Source organism: Typopeltis vanoorti, chromosome 25, assembly GCF_054136105.1.
Source record: "Typopeltis vanoorti isolate ZY-2024b chromosome 25, IOZ_Tvanoo_1.0, whole genome shotgun sequence".
NCBI lineage: Eukaryota > Metazoa > Arthropoda > Arachnida > Uropygi > Thelyphonidae > Typopeltis > Typopeltis vanoorti.
In genome coordinates, this window is record NC_143573.1 from 61,453,905 (window position 1) to 61,476,992 (window position 23,088).

The window sequence follows — 23,088 nt, forward strand, 5'->3', positions numbered from 1 at the left end:
AACAAAATAAAAAAGAATAAATATCAGTTTTACACAAGTGCAATTATTATTATTATTATTACTATTATCTGAGATCTCCAGGGAGTCAAGGACTCATTGAGGGAGGCTGTAAATTACCCATGTTTGTATTATGGGAAATACTGAGATAGGAGTGATGTTAGCTTGGTCCACCTTTGCTACTAGTTGCCCAGTGTTGTACTACCTCACCCCAGTCCTGAAGATATTTTCAGGGGCAAACTTTTATCCAAATGTGAGCAAACTTGTTTGCTCACACTTGGATAAAAGGATTAAACTAAATTTATCACAGTCTAACCAAGTGAAAAATAAACTTTCAACATCTTTTTCTAAATCCAGAGTAATTTAATAAAAAGGTGGCACACCTTTTGGCAACTCCTATAGGTAAAGGTGACCTCGCCATTGCTTCTGCCTGTGCCTGGTATCTCCAGGGCAGTGATTAATACCCTTGGAGGGTAACGGATGGCAATGCTGTAGCCAATGAAGTTCTGAGGCTCGGCTATTGCTGTTACCCTCTGCCATGATCAGAGCTTTAATAGCTCAATAACACCTTATCTCTACACTGTCCTCTACAGATAATGGGGAAGATGAAAAGCATTCTTGCTTCGCCCCTTTAAGCCAGTCCTTATAAGTATAATATAATAAGCATCTCCACTTCTAGGCCTGGCTCCCACTGAAGAGATATGAGGCTCTGCTTGGGGTAGGTTTTTGCCTGTCTCTGAGTAGGGCCAGGCAAAAATTAAATTAAATTACTCTGGTATGAGCCTGCCACTGGGTAGAGCTATAGAGCCAATGCTGAGACGTTCTTGGTGATGGGGTGAGCCTGTCACTGAGTGGAACAAAGCTGAGTTGGGCGATCTTTCGGGATCGTCTAATTTTTAGAGAGGTCTTTACTTAAATACACCTCAATAAAGGTAGAAACTAGCCTGGGTAGTGGCCCTTCCCTTAATGCATAACATTATATACACCTCCAAGGAGATGTGTTTTGCATTATGGGAGATACTGAGATAGGAGTGGTTAGCTTGGTCCATCTTTGCTACGAGTTGCCCGGTGTTGTACTACCTTACCCCAGTCCTGAAGATATTTTCAGGTGCAAACTTTGTTTGCTCACACTTGGATAAAACGATGAAACTAAATTTATTATAGTCTAACCAAGTGGAAAATAAATTTTCAACATCTTTCTCTAAATCCAGAATAATTTAATAAAAAGGTGGCACACCTTTTGGCAACTCCTATAGGTAAAGATGACCTTGCCATTGCTTCAGCCTGGTATCTCCACTTCTGGGCCTGGCTCCCATTGAAGAAACTAGTCTGGGTAGTGGCCCTTCCCTTAATGCATAACATTATACATATCTCCAAGGAGATGTGTTTTGCATTATGGGAGATACTGAGATAGGAGTGATGTTAGCTTGGTCCACCTTTGCTACGAGTTGCCCGGTGTTATACTACCTTACCCCAGTCCTGAAGATATTTTCAGGCACAAACTTTATTTGCTCACACTTGGATAAAAAGATTAAACTAAATTTATTATAGTCTAACCAAGTGAAAAATAAACTTTCAACATCATTCTCTAAATCCAGAGTAATTTAATAAAAAGGTGGCACACCTTTTGGCAACTCCTATAGGTAAAGATGACCTCGCCATTGCTTCTGCCTGGTATCTCCACTTCTGGGCCTGGCTCCCACTAAAGAGACCTCAATAAAGGTCGAATCCAGTTGGGGGCTGGCTCTAAGAGGCTCTGCTTGGGGATAGGTTTTTGCCTGTCTCTGAGTAGGGCCACCGCTGAGATTATGGTTCTGCTTGGTGGTGGGGGTGAGTCTGCCACTGGGTAGAGCCAATGCTGAGAAGTTCTTCTAGGTGATGTGGTGAGCCTGTCATTGAGTGGAACAACGCTGATTTGGGCGATCTTTTGGGATCGTCTTATTTTTAGAGCGCGCTTCACCTATACATAAGGCAGAAACTAGTCTGGGTAGTGGCCCTTCCCTTAATGCATAACATTATATATATCCGCAAGATTTGTTTTGCATTATGGGAGATACTGAAATAAGAGTAATGTTAGCTTGGTCCACCTTTGCTACGAGTTGCCCGGTGTTGTACTACCTTACCCTAGTCCTGAAGATATTTTCAGGAGCAAACTTTGTTTGCTCATACTTGGATAAAAGGATTAAACTAAATTTATTATAGTCTAATCAAGTGAAAAAATAAATTTTCAACAAATCATTACCTTAAATCTGGAAGATTCACACCCATTGTATACCTCTTTGATATCTGTCTGTCAACCATCCCCTGATCCAAGTCAATAGATTATGTTCCAATCACATATTCTCCAGTTTACACAACAGCCTATCGTGTGGTATCCTATCAAATGCCTTAGAAAAATCCAACATTATCATAGTGTATCCATTCCCCTTATCCAACACGGCCATAACATTGTTATAAAATATGAGCAAATTGCTAAAACATGACCTTCCTTTAGTAAACCCATACTGTTCCCTGCAGAGTATAGAATGCTTGTCTATCCATTTCTGTATGCGAGTTCTTACCAACTTCTCTAAAATCTTCAACTACCACACCAGAGGCACTAATAGGTCGGTAGTTAGACACATCAATTTTTGCACCACCCTTGTGCAATGGAACTATCATACATTCCTGAGTTGAGACTCAAGTTATACAAATGTGTGAAAGGCCTAGCCAATTCAGCTGAACATTCCTTTAACAAACGGGCAGATATTCCATCTGTCCCTATTGACAAATTCTTATCCAGGTTATGCAAGAGCTCTTTAACCTCATTTTCATGAATCTCTAACTCTTCATCCAACGTAGCAGTAGCACCATGCACCTCAATGATATATCTTAGCAAAGTGAGCACTCATTAACTGAACAATCTCCTTAGCTTCCGACACTCGTGTACCATCTGCATTCAATAAAGTTATTCTTCCACATTCATTCTTTCTTTTGCTTGCAACATAATGATAAAATTCTTTTGGATTGCCTTTAGCTTGCATGGCCAATTTCTTTTCACACTCCATTTTAGCTTTTCTCACAATACTCGTTACTTTTCTGGCCTGAGCTTTATATATTTCATAACTCCTCTCACTCTTATTCTCACAATATTCTTTCCACATCATCTTCTTGTGGATCTCTAGCTTAATAAGGCTGCACATTCATTTCACTCCCAACCTATTTATTCTTCGAACACTAGGGATACATTCAGATACCACCTCATTCAAGCACTTTTTCAAAGATTCCCATGCACTGCTGACATTTTTTCCATTCAGTAACTGATACCATGGGACCAAAGATAGTATTCTCCTAAGTTGATCATAATTTCCAGCTTTGTAATTCAGCATGTAGCCTGATTTAATCAGAGCTTCAATACAAGTAGATACTTCCCAAGAAAGAACAGCATGATCGTTGTCACCAATTGGTGGTAAAATAGCCATATTCTTGACAGAGATCCCTTCTGATGCTATGAGCAAATCCAACAATCTTTGACCTAGAGTTCCTTCTTTCACATGCTGCTCGAGAAAATTATCCTGCAACAATTCAATAAATTCCTGTTCTTTCTAATCATGAGATTTCTCTTCTACCCAATTAATGTTTGGAAAATTAAAGTCACCCATAATGATCATTCGCTTGGTACCCATAAGGCTAAATTGGCGATGCATTTCTTCGTCCCCCACAAGTGAGCTGCCAGGTCTGTAGCAACACCCCACCATATATTTCATTCTGTTAACCTCCACTTTATACCAAATAGACTCAAACTCATTGCTACATGGGACATTGTTACCATCATTGTTTTCTTGTATTTCTACTCTAACTGGACTTAAGTCATCTGATATCATTAGTAGCACTCCTCCTCCTCTCCTATCGCTTCTGTCATTCCTAAAAATAGTATATCTGTTACACTCGATTCCATATCTGATTCTTATTTACAGAAAATACTGAAAAAGGTGACTAAATAGCCCAAAAACTAATAATTTCCTTAGCTGGCAAATACAGCTAAGGAAATTATTATCCCTTTTTATAAGGTTTTTGGATGACTAAATCTGTGCGCATCTCCTGTTGTGCAGAGATTGTCAACTTGAAGTGGAAAGGTTGTGGACACAAGTAACCAAAATGATGAATGGTTTGAAGAGTGCTTACAGTTCCTAGATTACTAAGAAAAGGTTTTATTGAAGGGGATGCTAAAGAACTTTTTCAATATATGACTGGGTGGGAGAGACCAAAGGGAGATCACCCTTGGAAGCTTTGTAAGCGTGTGGTTAAATAGAGTAGATTATTTCCTCCCCCTTCTTGAAGAGTGGTAAATGAGTGGAATAGATTGCCATGTTTTGTATGTAAGCAACTAAGTTAAGAAGAGGAATGCATGCCAATATTAGTCAGTGTTGACCTTCCATGATGAGCCTTTAGACTCCATGAAGATGTCTGTGAAATAATAAAAATAAAGCCATGTTTAATTTCCAAACCAGACATCAAATCATTACTATTAGACAACGGTTCCAAGTAATCCAAAACATTCTTAGCTATTTTGCTGGACTGGCTGGCAGAGCAGATAGATCCTCCCAATCTCCAATCAAATAAGTTGTCAATTCAAATTTTGCTTCAGATGTTTGAGAGATTTTAGGTAGCAGATGAATTTTGTTGCTTGCTGTGAAACCATCACGGCCCTGCTTATTGCATATACCTATATATAATTTTTTTTTTTTGTTCCAAGAACAAGCTTTTCCTTTTCACTTAAAGACAGTTAATATCATATTAGGGCATTTTTTACATTTAATATTGTGTACTTTTAAAATGTCACTAAAACCATTACAATCCCCATCACCAAGCCATGTTGGTTTCCTGACATTGTCAAGTATGCTTTGATTAAGCCCTCATATTCATGGCACATGCTCACTTAGTAATGTAATCAATGGCTACCTGTAAAGGCAGAATCCCTAGTTATATCTACGTTTTTATACTAAATATTAGTTCTTTCTATTAGAGTACATAACAAGCTCAAGTAACATGACAAAAAATTAGAAAAGCACAGGATGTCTGCTGATCCAAAATTTTCATCCATGATCAGTAAGGAGAAGACTTTTTGATTTAAAATTAGTTGCCACATTAACAGGCTTAAAAGTTCAAAAATTTACCATTACTAAACAAATTATAACATTCAAATCTGATATATGAATAACAATGGTTTAAAATAATTTTTATTACAAAATAATGTCGGTTCATTTATGTATACATTACTTTTATTCTCTTTTTATGGTACCAGTATTTCATATAAAGAATGTACAAAAATAGGTTTAAAATTCGAGAAATTACAGTAAATCTCTCTCTCCAAAGATTCGACATATTAAAATGGACTTTTATCATTTTCGAATTTTGAAACACCTACTAGTTAAACTTCGATACTCAAAGTCATGTGGTAAATCTTTTACATAAGCTAAGAAAGAGCAGTTTTAGTCTGGAATTGCAAAAGCAGCAGTTTTTTCCATGCAAACCATAGAGAAATGTTTTCTTCATCAAAGTCATAACTGAAATAATATACATTTTTTGTTCTCTGATTCCCACTTCTTTTGATTTGATAAATTACGCTGATACAGTTCAAAGAGTGCCAAGTTATGATAAATTGAGTTACTGAATAAAATACCTACAAAGATATAACTTTAAATAGTACACTATCATGATGTTTTCTTTTAGCTGCACATCACAAATTACTTATACTCATTAAAACTGTCATTAGAACAACAGAAAACTTGCCAGTCTGATGACTTTTCATATTCAGTAATTAGTAAAGTTTATAAAAATAACCGATTTTGATGTTTATCATTGTTTACAGTACACAAGGAAAAGTCTTCTAAATGGTTTCTTATATATTTCTTACATATTTAAGCAAACAAAGATGTAAATGGCACAAAAATACCTCTTACAGCAGTACAACCGATTCCAGTTAGTAGAAATTACAGTACTATGTAATGCAGGATCTCTCATTATAGAAAACTCATAACCTCAGGAAAAATTTGTTACAGAGAATATTTTGCTACACTGAATTGTTTTAGAATAGCATTGGGCATATATGGTTTGATTTAAGACTTTCTGAGAGGTGTTATAGTAAACAAGTTTACTCTAACGTTTACTATAGTGAGAGGGGATACATATTTTCTTTTCTTTCTTTTTTAATTTACAATATTTACAGTTTTCAGCTGGAACTTCATCAACACAACCTACTTTGCAATTATAGCAGATTTATATATAAGATATATTATTATAATAATAGCCCTGTGGGAATGAGATTTGCTTCCATGGTACTAGTGTACTTGAAGAGAGAGAACATTATAGATTTGATTCTAGTTGCTGACTAAAAAACTTCAAGGCCTTTCTTTGGCCAGTTCCCAAGTTAGTAGATCTTTGGCACAAGCAAGACGGGGCTTCCCTTCCAAAAACATGAAGAATCACAAGATGGCAGCACTTGTCTGCTGTAATCTCTCTCTCTCTGTCTCTCTCCTGAAAGCCTGAAGATGGTTGACAGCCAGCCACCACCTTCAAAATGTTAGGGGTAACGGAGCTCTGCCTACCTCTGTTTGAGAATAAAAGGTGTCAGATGATTTATTTTATAATATAATGCATTACTACTTCAGTGGTTGCATTTGTAACATAAGTAGTCAAGATGATGACAGTCATCACCTACAGTAAATTTTATAATTTTTTAAGTTTCTGTGCTGCTCAAGTTTATAATTTTGAGATTTCAGAACTTAGAAATTAATCTCATTCTAATTAGACCATCTCATTTCAATCTAGTTCAGAATATTACAAATGTACAAAAACAGATAACTTTTATTTCTTGTTGCTTCACAGAATTATGATATCTGGTGTGGCATTATTAGGAGACCTTCTGCTTATTTTATGCACAGTACAAATGTACTATAAGTTTACCTTACAGGAGTGGGAGTCATATACAGTGAAATCTGTACATTATTTGGGTAATATGCCAATTTCCATTCTCAATGTGGTTATATACAACTCATTCCAATATTAATAGTGTTTCTTATGTTACTACATATTTTGCTTGAATATCTCCACATTAATATCATGAATTAACTAAGCTCAAGACAACTGTTCAGTTCTCTCCAACATTCATACATTGATTTAATTAAGCCATCCTGATGTGAATTATTTCAGCCTAATAGTGTTGCTTGCTTGAAAATACAACTGTAGGGTAACACACCCGTGCATGTTATCATTCAATACAATTTAATTTATAAAGAATAATAACCGACTAGGGGGTTTTACATTTACAGCAAGCATAAAGTGTGATCTGTACTAATAAACAACACTATAATAGTGCTGAAAAAGTTCAAAGTGTTTTATTTCTCTAACAAAAGAGGTGTGAATTGAATTTATAAAATAAATGGAGTCACACTATTAAAATTTAAATTATAACATTAAAATACCCTAAACACTTGATAAAGAAATTGTGGATAAAAGGCAGATATGATCAATGAAACAATGACTTTCTGATAAGGTAAATTTGCAACACTAACATTCAAAATAGTTTCAAGAAGTGAATTCCTTAATTTTACAAATTTATTCTGAAGAAAATTACAATTAACCATAAATATTTCTGAATGCAGATTTTCTTTTCTACATGAAAACAGTAAACAAAGATTTTTATACTCCAATCTTACGGGAGAAAATCATGGAATCTAATAAAAAATAATAAAATAAATTTCTAATACTTCCATCATGTGTTTTTAATAATTACTGGCTAAACCAATCCTGATGTTTTATTTCCCATTTTACCGAAATTTTCCTCAAGATTACTTCATCTCACCAAGGACCCTTTATCCCATCCAAAATTATACAGAATTCAATATTCCTGGACACTATGCTCTACAGAGTCTAAACAGCAGGCATCAGATTAATTAATAATATAAAAAATTGTAAGAATTATTCAGCAAGGCAGGTTTTGCAGACCCAGATTAAAAGCAACAATGGGATCCCATGTAAAAGGACTAGGGTGATTGTTTCATAAAATGTAAATTTGAACATCTCTTTAAAGATGGAACTCTTATCAACAGGCTTTAAGCAGAAGTGGAACTTTTCAAAATATGAACTAATGTCCTCTGAAGATGAAAGGAAACCATTATCAGATGTGGCATAATTGAACAAAAGATTCTTGTTATATGCTTCATAGTTGCACATTAATGTGCAGTGCTTCTTTTCAATTATCTAAAATATTCCTGATAATTTCCTTGGAACAACAATGAAATGTTGAATATCTGTAAGGAAAAACAATATTTTCTTTAGTACAGAGCATTATTCACAAAATTAACAATAACCAAAAAGTTGTTTACAGATTTAGTCACCAGGTTTTCATGGTGATGAGGATATGGTGGAAATGGTCCAGAAAAGATTTACAAAGGTGGTCGGTGATCTTTGGAATGTAGAGTACGAGGACATATTGAGAGAATGTAAGTTACAAAGTCTTGTGAATAGGAGGGGATATGATTGAGACATAAGCTAGTCAGGGGTTGTTATCAGGTTGACATGGAAGAGATTTTTCATAGAATGTGAGAGGGGAAAACAAGAGGCCATTGCTGGAAACTGTATTTAAGGCATGGTTAGATGAGCATTATGTGCAATAGTGTGCACCTCCCACAATGAGTCTCTGACTCCATGGATGTCAAATGTTAATAATAATAATGGCAATCTATCAACACAATTTTTATGCCAAAGTTTCTTTTTCCTCTTTGGTATACTAAGGAGTGTAAGCATAGTATATATAATTAAGAGTGAGACCTCCAGGTAGTAAGTCCCTTAGTAAACTCATCTGTTTATTTCAAAGCATAAATTTTCTGTTAACCAATTTGTGTATGCAAGCTCTTACCAGCTTTTCAAAAACTTTATCAGCACATCAGAGACACTAACAGGTTGATAGTGCAAGGATGTTACAACACCCTTCTGCAGTGGAATTACTATACATTGTTTCCAGCCCTGTGGAATCTTCACTGTTCTGTAACTCAATATAGCCTCGTCAAAGGAATAGCCAGTGTTCAGCTGAACACTCTTTTAGCATCTATGTTGATATCCCATTAGTCCCTACTGCTGAATTCTTATTCAGTTTATGTAACAGCTGTAGTACTTCCTTCTCATACACCTGAGTTTCTTCATCCACTGAAGAGATAGTAATGATCTCCAAGTGCATATATCAAGGTTGATAACTTTTAGCAAAATGGGTACTGAATTAGTCATACAATCTCTTCTCCATCTATCACTCGAATACTATTTGCATTCAGATCTTTTATTTTCATTCTTTCTTTCACTTGCAGCATAATGACAAATTCTTCAGGCTGTCTTTAGCTTGCAGAGCCAGTTTAATTTCATACTGACTTATCTTTCCATACAATAGTAATAACAAGTATTCCTTCCTCATAATCTTTTTTTTCTTAAGAATCTCTTGCTTAATAAGATTGTACATCCATGTAAATCCTTAATAAGATTGTGCTCCTATCATATTTATTCTTTGAATGCTACAGACACATTCCAATATTGCATCTTTTAAGTATTTTTAAATGCTTTCCATATACTGTGATATCCTTCCCGTCTGGCAATCAGATACCATGAGATTAAATGCAGATTATCGATACTCAGTTAGTCATAATTTCCTGCTTTGTAGATAGCATGATATAACTATTTTAGAATGGATCATTGATAAACTTATCCTCTTGCCAAGACAGTATAGCATGATCACCATCACCAACCAGAAGCAGAAGAGTCACATCTTTAACACCCTCCCTGAGGGTATAATCAGATCTAACACTATGACCTTCAGTTTCTTCTACCACAGGCTGCTTGAGGAAATTGTTCTGCAACAGCTCAAATCACTGTTATCCAATAACTAAAGTCTCACATGTGATTATTCATTTCATACCAATGATCTTTAGTGGTAATGCATTTCTTTGTCACTAGCAACTGATTATTTGATCTTGTTAGACTTCAGCTCACACCACATGGCTTTAAACTCACTGCCACACAAAATTTTTACTAGTATTGCGATCATTGATTTCTACTTTAATTGGACTAAAATAGATAAGAATAGAGATCTTCAAGTTATCCAACTGGATCATGCAAACTACAGAAGTGAGTTTGCATGATCCAAACATCAGAGACGTGAGTTTGCACCCAAAATCATTAGAAGCACACCCCTCCTCTCCTATCCCCTTTATCCATTCAACTACTTGCATCAATACCACTGCATATACCTGTCTCTTTTAGCAATGTCTCACTGAGACATTGCTGACAGAGAAATCTAAAACCCAACATAAACATTCCAGCCACTAAATTAGAAACTTTTACTTCATACTGTGTAAGAGATTACATAAGATGATGGACTGCATTTGTGTCTACAACATACCAGATGTTCACCAGACAGTCCTTTAACAGGCTCAGATTTCATGGAAGAGAACTTTGCTCACAGATCTGTTTTTCTAGCACATCCCATACATTCTCAATGGAGTTCAGATCCGTGCTTTATGGCAGCCAGAGAAGATGATGGAAATCACTCTCATGCTCTCTGAATGACTGTTGAACAATTCTTATGCAATGGACAGTAGCATTGTCATTCATGAAACAACCATCACCTACTGGATAAAATGTCAACACTGCAGGATGAACTTGATTGGCAACAATATCCAGATATTCCTTAAAGGATACCTGACTTTCCAGCAATATCAGGGGACCTGTTCCATACTAATAGAACTTGTCCCACACCATGACGCCACCTCTGGAACCTTGAGTTGTGTTTACAAGACAAGCTGAGTTTGTTGCTTCATGGAGCTACTGTCAAACTCTCTACCTACCATCAGTACAGAACAAGATTTACTGCGACTCATTGGACCATGACTTTTTTTTCCCAGTCTTACAGTGTCCAGTCACAGTGAACACTACTGTACATGAACTATCCATCCAGTTATTTGCAGAAATCAGTGGCTTCCATATGGAAACTGACTGCCAATACTGATTTTCTTTAATTCTGTGTGCATAGTTCAGTGAGATAGGAACAGCCTTCATTAAATGTTTCAGTGAATTGCTGCTCACAGGAAGTTCTGTTTGTCTCTACAAGCTTTTTCAGACAATGGCAATCTCATTCCTGACAGGCTGTCTTAGGACCAGAGTTACGGCTTAAATAAGCAACGTGGGTTATTTATCCACTGATTAAGCATCTAGTATATCTCATCTTTTGAGAAACCAGTCAGCTCTACTGTTTTCAAAATCATGACTCCAGACAGACAGGCACCCAAAATAAACCCTTTATCAAACTCTGAAAGATCCTGTGTTTCTCCCATTGTGATCAACACTACTGACTAGTTGCATTCTTAAATAGTTACCTAGAACCTGTGTGACACATCTGACAAAGTATTTTGCATATACACTGCATAAGTGATGTTTATGTACATCTCCATATAGGTTTCTAATTCAGTGGCCAGTATGTGTATCTGTCAAGGCAACAAAGTCTATCCCTCTGTTTCTAATTCATGTAGACATAAGCACAGATCTGAAGTTCTAATGGAAAACTGGACACTTGAAGACATAAATTACCTGCATGCTTTTGAAAACTCACTTCTGTACTTTGCATGATCCAGTTGGATAACTTGAAGATCTCTATTCTTATCTAATGTCTTACTTATGTAGACATGCTTGCATGTTGCTTATTATGTCTGAACCAGACAAACCAACTTTTGTTCTTTACTCATAATCTTTTCAATAATAATGCATATTCTGATCATTATCATCATTACATAACATGGTTACTCTTATGCACAGATTCTCACCATTCCACCCATCATAATTTAATTTTCAATACTAATTAATAATTTTTCCAGACTGTTGATATCAAATGCATTCAAATACAGGCTGTTCCTCTTAACACAAATCCATTCTTCCCTCAAACTCACTCCACACATTTATTCCTTCTACATAGCCTACACACCAAATCATTCCATTGTTAAATTGTGATTTTAGGAATTCCAATCTAATCACGATTTAACATACATAACCCAATGAAAAGGAAATTAAATACATGTGTTTGTCTCTAGGTATTATAATACAGCTTTGTAAATATTAAATGTTCCAAACTTAAGAAAAAAGAGTAGTTATCAAGTATTAACAAAAGAACACTCACTAGTTTGTGTAAATAACAGTGGAAATGTAAATACTTAATATTTGTTAGAGCCATAAGTATTACGAGTTGTTGAATGACTTGAACAAACTTCTAAAGGGGATGTAAATCCAAAGGTCACGAAGCAGTGATGTGAAGGGGAGCGGTTTGCCCCAGGCAATCGCGTACCGACGGCACACGAGAAGGGTAAAGGAAAAAGGTGGATGTTGTGACGTCGACGCATGTGAAAGCGCTACGTAGACATCGCGGAGTGCAAGAATCACCATGATAGAAGGCAAAATAAAAGGGTCAAGAACTCCCCCCACACAAGGCTTTTTGTTCCTGATCTCCTGGTGTTGGTCTCTCAGTGTCGCGAACTGGAGAAGAGTGGCAGCACCTCTACTCCACAGGTTTTGATCGAGGCATCGGCGGAAACTCGAGGTCCATGGGGCGAGAATAGGCCCAGCCGTCCGCAGAAGGAAGGGTTACGCGCTTGTTATGCAGACATCGTGGAAGTTCACCGATAGCACGGAGAACCACGTGCGTGCTTAAAGCCAGAGAGGACTCAATGGAAAATTCGATTAAGGAGAAACAAATTCCTGAAGATCAATCTGTTTGCCTATGGATGAAAGGATTTGTGTCAGGTTGTGATTCAGAGGAAAGAATGTATTTTTGAAAATTATGGAGACAACTACCGTGTTTGAATAAAAACTTTAGTTTAATATAACTAAAATCTACATTCGACGTTTCGACCTTTATGTCAAGGTCATCTTCTGGAGCATACAACTATACACAGAAAACAAGCTACACTACAATCAAACTGGTTTGTTAAAGATACTGACCAACCGCTACAACAATTGTTGTAGCGGTTGGTCAGTTTGATTATAGTGTAGCTTGTTTTCTGTGTATAGTTGTATGCTCCAGAAGATGACCTTGACATAAAGGTCGAAACGTCGAATGTAGATTTTAGTTATATTAAACTAAAGTTTTTATTCAAACACGGTAGTTGTCTCCATAATTTTCAAAAATGCATTCGGATCACCATGTAAGCCTAAAAGAAAGGATTCAGAGGAAAGAACATTAATAGTATCATAAAGAACTGAACTGATCTTGAGATAAATACCATAAATTTACTGTCTCCTAAAGGAATTGAATTGTAATATGTGTTTATAGAGTGTTATGATAAAATTCAGAATGATATTAATAACAAATTGTAAAAGACATTGATGCTATCTAGAGTGGTTTGGTTGTGACTGGATTGGAATAATTATTACTGTGAATATCATACCTAGTTAGAGTGCTTGTTTGTTGATAAGATTGATATTGCTAATATAAAAATAATCAGTTTGAGTATCTGTATGTTGTTAGTGTTTTTTAATGTTAACCTAATTGTCAGAGACTCTCTTGGAATGAGATCAAAAATAACATGTACTGTACATATATAATTATAGTGTTCAATAAACCTTGATTTTGAATCCAATTAAGGCTGTCTGTAATTTGGAATCCGATGCACCTCTTATAAAATTTAATATGAACCTAGGCGGGAAATTAGAAAGGAGAGATTTTGGCCACGTCTGCAAGGTCAAGGTATCACTTAAGTACAATCTAGAGATCGCTTCTTGATTGATATAGTTTATTTAATCTAAAAGCCCTAAGTGGTGCAGGAATAAAAATAAATTTCTTAGTGCTTTATGAGAGGTTGATCTCAGATACTCTGGTATTAGCTCAACCCTGAGGCAATTCCATTGTTATTCAGAGGTACCACTTGATACCTGAGAAAGAGTCTTATGAGTATTTGTATAATAGACAAAAAAAAAAAGTACATATATTAGAAGGAAGTCAACACAACACCATCTTGACCCTTCTTCATTTCTATCATGTCTAGGTAATATACTTGATTTTTACTTTCTCTCTTTGAAAGGATATTAGAACAATTGCTAGGAGAAGTAATTGTTCTATATACAGCAAAACCCCTTTTTTACACTTTCCAGGGGACTGATGGAAAAAAGTGTAAATAGCAGGAAATGTAAAACGCATTAAAAAAAAGGCTAAAAGATGACTTACTGCTAGTATGTGACACTACATACTTGATTACAAAATTTAATAACTGAAAATAAATGAATTTACAATTACTTACATTTATCTATTTAAAAAAATCTTTAATTATTGATTGTTTTTGCTTTTTCTGCACTCTTATAAGTTCCACCCTGCCTCTCCACATTAAATGCCCCATCGTCTCCTGATGCACTTTGCAATATACTGCCTCAAAACAGAGATAGCTTCCATTGCTTCTAACTAGTAGGGATGGTAGGCTCTTGATCACAGTCTTCTTCAACCACTTCTTCACCACGGTGGTTGGAAAGGATGTCTTCTACAGTTGGTACCGTTGATGTGATCACATCAACATAGTCTTGAAATGAGAAAGACTCATCCATCACATACCAGTTGTTGGGCTCTGACATATCTTCTTCTTTCTCCTGTAGTTGTTCCTCCTCTTCCACAAACGTAACTCCTGCCTTCCGGAAACAGGTGGATATGGTTTCAGGAGTAACATGCAACCATGCTTTGGCCATATAATGCATGGCATGAAGGATTGATATGGTCATTTGTTTTGGGTCTATGCCATTATCATGCATAAACACAGCTTTTTCAACAAGCATTTTTCTATATTTCCATTTAAATGCATGGATGATGCCCAGATCTAATGACTGAAGCTCACTTGTACAATTAGGGGGAAAGATACTAATCTAATGTTTCTGAGCTGCAGATCTTCAGGGTGTGCAGGAGATTTGTCTAGGAGTAGTAGTATTTGCCCCCATTCTAGCATCCAGAGCAATGCATGGTGGATGTGAAGATGATGCTGATCATCCATGCTGTGATGTTGGCATCATACTTAGTAGGCAGATTTTTCACGTTCTTAAAACATCTTGGCTTTTTAAATTTACCAATTACCAGTGGAGGTAATTTTTCTGATCAATCAGCATTGACCATGAGCAAAACAGTTACCCTCTGCTTGCTGAGTTTCCCACCGTGACACTTCTCTCCTTTAAAACACAATGTTTTACTTGGCAGAATATTATAAAAGAGCCCAGTTTCGTCAACATTGAAAATATTTTTCGGTTCATAGTCTTGAATAATAGTCTTTAGTTCATGTTTCCACTGGTTTACAGTTTCCCCTGCAACACTATTACTTTCTCCACACACTTGATTATACACAATATTGTGATGGGTCTTGCAATGATCAATCCATCAATTTGACGCAGTAAAACTATTAATCCCCAACCTCACAGCAAATTCAAGTGCTTTCGCTCGGAGTATAGTACCATCGACTGGAATACCCGATGCTCTCGTAGAACAAACCACTCTGCAAAAGTTTATCCAATTCATCGTATGCCGATGTCTGGATATATTTTTGTTTTTTTGACATAGCGCCACATTGCTTTGCATTGAGTTCAATGCTTGACCTGTTTTTTACTATCGTTCAAAGTGGATTGTCCAAGATCTTTTGCTAATTGCACACATGTTCCGGCATGCCAATCTACAAGTCGCAGAATTGCCATCTTTTCTTCTACCGAAATACATTTTCTGTCTTTTTTCTCCATGTTACTAACATCGATCATCCACCACCGCAACTATCACATGCTAAATTACGTACCAGAAATTCTGCAATATCAATTTGTACTGTGATTGAAAAATCAAGTTATCATTCATCACTGCTGCAAGCATGCAAGTCACCATGATGGTGGAAACAAAACTACAGCTGAAAGTAATGCCATCTGGGAACAGAAATGCGCAGATTTCTGCAGAAATCGATTTGAATGAGAGGAAATTGATTCGAAAATCAGTGTTGCCACCTGATAAAAAAACACAAATCACTGGAAATAACGTCCACATCAAGTTGTTAATGGTGGGAAAACAATATATCGTAAGAATAGGCCTTAAGACGGGACCAACGGAAAATGATGTAAATGGCAGGAAAAATTAAATTGTGGGAACGTAAAAACGGGGTTTTACTGTATTTTCATCATATCGAACTGATTGCTAGTGAAATCATTTGTACCTACTGGAATTACATCTTTTGCTTTATTTTTTTTTGTTTTCAATTGCATTTATTATATTTATTTTTGCTCCAGGAAAACTCGAACTAATAGCTATGGCATGTTTTATGATTGAATCACTAGACCAAATAATATCCTTCTTTTTATTTTACTTGTATTTAATTAAGATAAGTACTTGAGAGTGCAATGCGAGGTCTTTAGCTAAGTTCATAGAATATCAAAGAAAAATATAAGAAACATTGATACAGAACATTTATTTATCACTAGGTTAGACTATAATGAATTTAGTTTAATCCTTTATCCCAGTGAGAGCAAACAAAGTTTGCATCTGAAAATATCTTCAGGACTGAATATAGTGTTGTACTAACTTACCTGGGTAAGTAGTGCAACACCAAGGCAACTCGTAGCAAAGGTGGAGCAAGCTACCAACACTCCTAACCTAGTATCTCCCATGTAATGCAAAACACATTTCCTAGTGGATATGTATACTGTTATGCATTAAAGTATACATATCCACTAGGAAATGTGTTTTGCATTATGGGAGATACTGGGTTAGGAGTGTTGGTAGCTTGCTCTACCTTTGCTACGAGTTGCCTTGGTGTTGCACTACTTACCCAGGTAAGTTAGTACAATACTATATTCAGTCCTGAAGATATTTTCAGGTGCAAACTTTGTTTGCTCTCACTGGGATAAAGGATTAAACTAAATTCATTATTGATACAGAAATAAAAGATAAATTCTTTTGCAAGATAAAAGAAACCAGCTAGTTTCTTTTATCTTACTTTTTTTTTTTTTTTTTTTTTCAATTAGATTCTGAATTAAAAAACAAAATAGCTTCTCAAAATACTGGGGTATTTTGCAAAATAGCTTCTTATTAAAAAAATACTTCAAATGAATAAAAAGATTACATTTGAAAATTTATATCATGTGTTGATTTACAAGTGATACCAGCAACAAAAAACAGATTTCAACATATGAAGTAATGATTATATAAAGATTATTTCATCTTTCATCATAATCAAGTTCCTGAAACGTACCCTCAAGAGGGAGGCGTAGAGGATGTTATGATAATACTACATGAAAAAGTTACATCATTACTGACTTCCAATTGACAAATTTTCTCCAAATTAATCTATCTGTCAAGATGCTAACATTATCATCTTATATTTCTGTCTTCTAAGGCACTTTTACTGTATCAATCCAAGTACATCTTGGTCTTCCTCTTGGTCTTTTTCCTGCCATCCTGGCAAAGAACATTTGCTTAGCTAATCCTTTCCCTTTAGTCTTACATGGTGATCAGCATTCATTTCAGTAAAATTATAGAGACTACAACTGTGTTAGGAATAATTACTTTAATTTCCCAACATTTTGACCTTCACATTAAGGTCATCATCTGGAGTATACACATATATATATACAAAGACAAGCTATATTACATTTCAAACAGCATGCTAAAGTGAGAATGATTTTTTACTGGCCTGACCTCTAGTGAGAAAAAAAGTAACTACATCAAAGCTATATTCTATTTATAACATCAGCAAAGAACATATATCGTTTTAATACAGCAAAAGTGGTGGCCTAATCCATAATTTAACATAAGTGTTGTTATATACACAAATTAAGATCCTAGATTACTTATAGTCCAAATTATAATTAACTCTTAGACCAAAAGGTTAAGTGGATGGAATATGTGTCATCTATATTCTTGGGATTTTTAAATGCCCATTATTGTTAAGATTAGGGTGGCTGATAAGAATTTCACAGGCCTTCTTAAATTTATGCTCATACCACATTTTGGTGTGATGTAAACAAGTGCCTTTCCAGTCAATTCTATGTAGTGTTATTCAGGGTGATCAGAAAGAGATTTAACATACTTATTAAATTTAATGTGCTGCTTATGTTCCTTTTTTTTGGATAGTAATTGTGCAAATTATGGGACAAATTATAGGTACAATTAATATGGTATACTCCAGGGTGGGCCAGCAGAAGAAGTGGATCCTTGGATGAGTTGAATATGTTCTTTAATTTTGCAGGAGGTTTAAAGATGGCATTAAGATTGTACTTCTGTAGTATATTCTGTTATTTTATCTGATATTCCTTTAATATATGGAATGGCTACTACAGTTTTATGGTAATCTAGTTTATTTTTGTTTTTAAGTGGAGCCTTGTGAAGAATTTTGTTGATAGTATGATATTTTAGCTGTAGCCATTTTTCAGGAAGGTATTGCTATTAAATTTTAATTCATGTTCAAGTGCTTGTTCACTGGAGCAAATCTTCAAAGCCCTATTTTTTATTATGTTAATGACACCTAGTTTTTGTGTTGGGTGGTGGTAAGGGTTTCTGTGTATATATTGGCCAGTATGTGTAGGCTTACGGTAAACAGTGAAGGAAAGACTCCCGGAAGGAAGACACGTGACAAGTGTATCTAGAAAAGGAAGCGTGTTCTTACTTTCAATTTCAGTTGTGAATTCTATGCATTTGTGTTGTTGGTTTATGTGGTTGAGAAAAGTGTCTAATGTCTAGCACAAAAACAGCATCAACATGTCTAAGCTAGACTTGGGTTTTAAAGTAAAGAATCTGTTGCTTAAAAGCTTCCATATAAAAGTTAGTAATTGGGGGGGGGGGGGAGGATAACAGTTAGCCCATGGCTGTGTCTTCTTTTTGCGGGTAAAAAGTATTTTGCCACAAAACAGCCAGAACATAGTACATGAGCAAAGAGCACTGAGATATCAGGCAGGAAACAACTCAGCTGGCTGGGCATGGATGTTTGTGATTGTCTGTGAAAATAGTGGTGGTGGTCAGCAGTAGATGATGAAGGTAGTTGTGGTTAGTGGAGTGATGAAGACTGAGAGCTGTAGATTAGGTGCCCTCCCTCAACGAGTATTTGGACTCCCCGGAGATGTTATGTAATAATAACAATAAGAAGAAGAATTTGTCCTGAAAAAGAAGAATTGTATCATTCATTGGGACATTTATGAAAAGAGCAGTATCATATTAAAAATGAGGATATTAGGAAAGAACTTGACATTGTTAGGAAAAACTTAATCAGGTTCTAAATTTAAAATCGGAACTTTTAAGATATTTAAATCCATATATTTGGGATATACTTGAGAGGATTACTGACAATTCAGCTCAACATATTCTGAAAACAAATAAAATAAAACTTATATCCAAATTTCAGACTTAAAGATCAGCAATATTTAAATAGCCAACAGACAAATTTAAATTTCTCATCATCAAGCCAAATATAACAAGAACAGCCAACTACTAACAAGAGAGGATAACAAGTGATAACAGGAACCACCAACTTCCTTCAATGAACAGTCATGTGATAAACCTTTCTACCCACTCCCCTAAACAATGACAGACGCTCGCAACTTAGTAAAGGCTTAAACTTTGCTATGGCCTCCAGGGGTGTTAACAAATTGGATTTTATATACCATATTGAGGTTTCTATTTACCATATTATATTATATATCATATTCAAGGTTTCTAACTGTATTTTATCATAGCTGATAAAATACAATTAGAAACCTTGAATAGTTTTAAATAATATTAAAACAATAACTAGCAACCTAACCAAATCTGAATTGGCAGATGTAAAATTTTAAAAGCAAGGCAGGACGTTGCAATCACTAGAGTTGAAAGGCAGTGCAATGGTTATTTTAAACCAAACAACTTACCTAGACAAAATGAATCAGTTAGTCTCAGACAATAGAACTTATCAACTTGTGAACTATAACCCAAGTAATCAGATTAAAAAGAAAACAGAATTACTTAAATCAGTCACATCCCAGCCTGTGGATACAGTTAAAAAACTACTTCTTCACTATGCTTGTTCCCTGGAAATATATGGTTTGCCCAAGATTCACAAGAAAAAAAAAGTACCATTTCGGCCAATAGTTAAAGGTGCTGACAGCCCAATTATCATCTACCCAAGAAACTAGTGTCAACACTCAAGGAGTTGGTAGGTCATCTGGTATCCGGAGAGTTCAGCGAAAAACAGTTTACCGAAAGACAATTCATCGAAAAAGCAATTCACCGAATAAACAATTCATCGAAAGACAATTCCCCGAAAAAGCAATTCACCGATGAGCAGTTAATCGAAAAGACAATTCATCGAAAAATCACAATTCATCGAAAATACAGTTCACCGAAAAATGAATTATAAGGCATGTGGGGGCGAAGATGTGTGTGCAATTTTTTTTTTTTTTTTTTTTTTTGTTTTGTTTTGGATTATTTTGAGAGGTATATATCTTTTTATTATCCTACTATTTATAACTACTATTTATCCTACTTCGTTCGGAAAGCGATTTTTTGGCAGGGCATACTGGTTGCAGTGAATGATATCCACTGAGGCGGGTACAGTTGAGATGTTAAAAGAACATTTCATAAAGGGATTTCATCCTCGTGAAAATTTTTAGCTCATATTCTAACCGTTGATGAAACATGGCTTCATCACTATGACCCAGAGAACAAACAACAGTCAATGGAGTGGAGACACCAAGGTTCTCCATGGCCAAAGAAGTTTCAAACCAAACACTCAGCAGGGAAAGTTCTTGCCACTGTCTTTTAGGATATTGATGGTGTAATCCTTACCTTACCTCAAGAAAGGTGAAACTCTTACAGCAGCTCTGAAGGAATTGAAGGAAAATCGGTTCGAGAAACTAAGCAAAGGCGTGTTGCTTTTGCATAACAATGCACCTGCTTATGAAATCCAACAGACAATATACGACTTGAGATTTCAATATCTACCTCAAACACCATATTCACCAGGACTGGCCCTAGAAATTTTGTCGCCATGTGCAGTAGCATATTTTTCTGCCCCTTCCCCTAAAAAAAACTCTTTTAATGACGTCTTAAAAGCCATGATATTAATCTAGGCTTCACCATCTCTGATCATAAATTCTAAATATCAGCATTTAAAATTTATAGCATCCTACGTTTATCAAGGATGTCAAGCGCCTTTATCAGGGCGTTTAACCTGAAGGTGAGTTAGCCTGTCTCATACGAGGATGAAGGTTTTTTCCTCTCTGAAACTTGGTTTTTCTTTGCCGAAAAACAAGCAAACCGAATTGGAAAAACATGCAGGGATTTAAGGCCAGTTGCTTCTTCCTTAATTCAAAACAACTCAACCCAATTCCAATTTTTCTATTAAGATTTTTCTATTAAGAAGGGGTATGTACGGAACTACAGGTTAGGCAATTATAACAAGCTTCGGAGTGAGCTTGCAGCCATCCCATGGCAAAACATATTGCAAGGGAAAGATGTTAGCAGTGCTTGGGATAAAATCAGCGGGTATCTGAGGAAAGCAATATCAGATTGTGTCCCTATGGTCAGGAGGTCAAACAAGGCAGGCATTAGATGGATGAGCAGTAGTATCAAGCTTGAACTGTAAAAAAAGAAAATGTTATGGAGAATTTACAAGGAGAAGGGCGATCAGGACACCCATGAGCAGTACAAGGCTCAAGCTAGGAAGGTTACCAGCATAGTAAGAAAAGCTAAATCAGATTATGAGAAGACCTTAGCCAAAGAGATCAAGGGTAATCCCAAAGAGTTCTTCCGCTATGTGGCAAGTAAGAGGAAGAATGACTTCGGAAGGATAACCTTAGTGGGTGCTGATGGTATTGAGGTGACAAAATCAGATGTAATAGTCGAGTTACTGTGTGATCACTTCTCAAAAGTCTATCACCCAAGTGAGGATATCTCTATACCTATAGCAATACCTAATGTGAGAATTGAAGCTAAAGAATCAGAGGTATTAAATATATTGCAAAACTTAAATGCAAACACTGCGGTAGGCTTAGATGGAATATCAGCTCGGGTGTTGCGTGAATGTGCAAATGAATTGTCAACCCCTCTTACCTGGATATTTAATTTAAGTTTGAACTCTGGTATGGTCCCTAGGGAGTGGAAGTTAGGCAAAGTGGTTCCTTTGCATAAGGGTGGCTCTAAAACTGCGGTATTGAATTACAGACCAATCACCATCTCAGGAGTAGTGGTAAAAGTATTGGAAAAATTGGTTAAAGACAAAATTCAAGAATGGGTGGATCAGGATATGATACTCTATAGAGGCCAACATGGTTTTGTTAAAGGTAGATCCTGCCTTAGCAATCTATTAACTATTCATAATAGAATAACATCCGAGTTGGACAAAGGAACTGGCTACACAGTGGTACTTCTGGATTTTGCTGAGGCTTTTGACAGGATACCCTATAGAACACTGTTACGCAAATTGGAGCAGATGGGAATGGATATTAAATTGGTGATATGGATAGGAGAATGGCTCAGGGAGAGATACCATAAGGTGGTGTATGGAGGAGCCGAGTCCAGAATGAGGCAGGTGACCAGTGGTGTACCTCAGGGCTCTGTGCTTGGGCCAATGTTGTTTAATTTGTATATAAATGATATAGGAAATGGCTTAAAGGGAGATATTCAGTTGTTTGCTGATGATGCAAAGTTGTGTAGTGCAATAAAAAATCAAGCTGATGTTGAAAGTTTGCAGGAGGATTTAAATAAGCTGGTAAAATGGGCAAAAGAAAATGGATGTCAGTTCAATGTGGAAAAGTGTAAAGTCATGCATTTTGGGATTAAAAGATTACCAGCTGTGTACTACATCGATGGAAAGGTACTCCAAGAGATTGATGAGGCTAGGGACTTAGGGGTATTGGTAGATAGGGAGATGAAGTTCAGAGGACACATTGCTAAGGTGTCCAAGATTGCACATAGGATTACTTGGTTGTTGAGGAACACACTGACATCTAGAGATAAAGAGGTTATTATTCCCCTTTATAAAGCATTGATACTTCCACATTTGGATTACTGTGCTCAGGTCTGGTCACCTGGATTCCTTGGAGATCAGG

General features: G+C 36.0%; 1 protein-coding gene across 1 annotated transcript in view; it reads right to left on the reverse strand.

Moving 5' to 3' along the window:
• Window positions 1-5,251: 5,251 nt before the first annotated feature.
• The window catches only part of LOC150092784 (uncharacterized), a 104,868-nt gene continuing 87,031 nt past the window's right edge, over window positions 5,252-23,088 (reverse strand). Inside the window, exon 8 of the mRNA XM_090414529.1 lies at window positions 5,252-8,288. The gene's annotated coding sequence lies outside the window, so the exon portion shown is untranslated. The remainder of the gene's footprint in view (window positions 8,289-23,088) is intronic.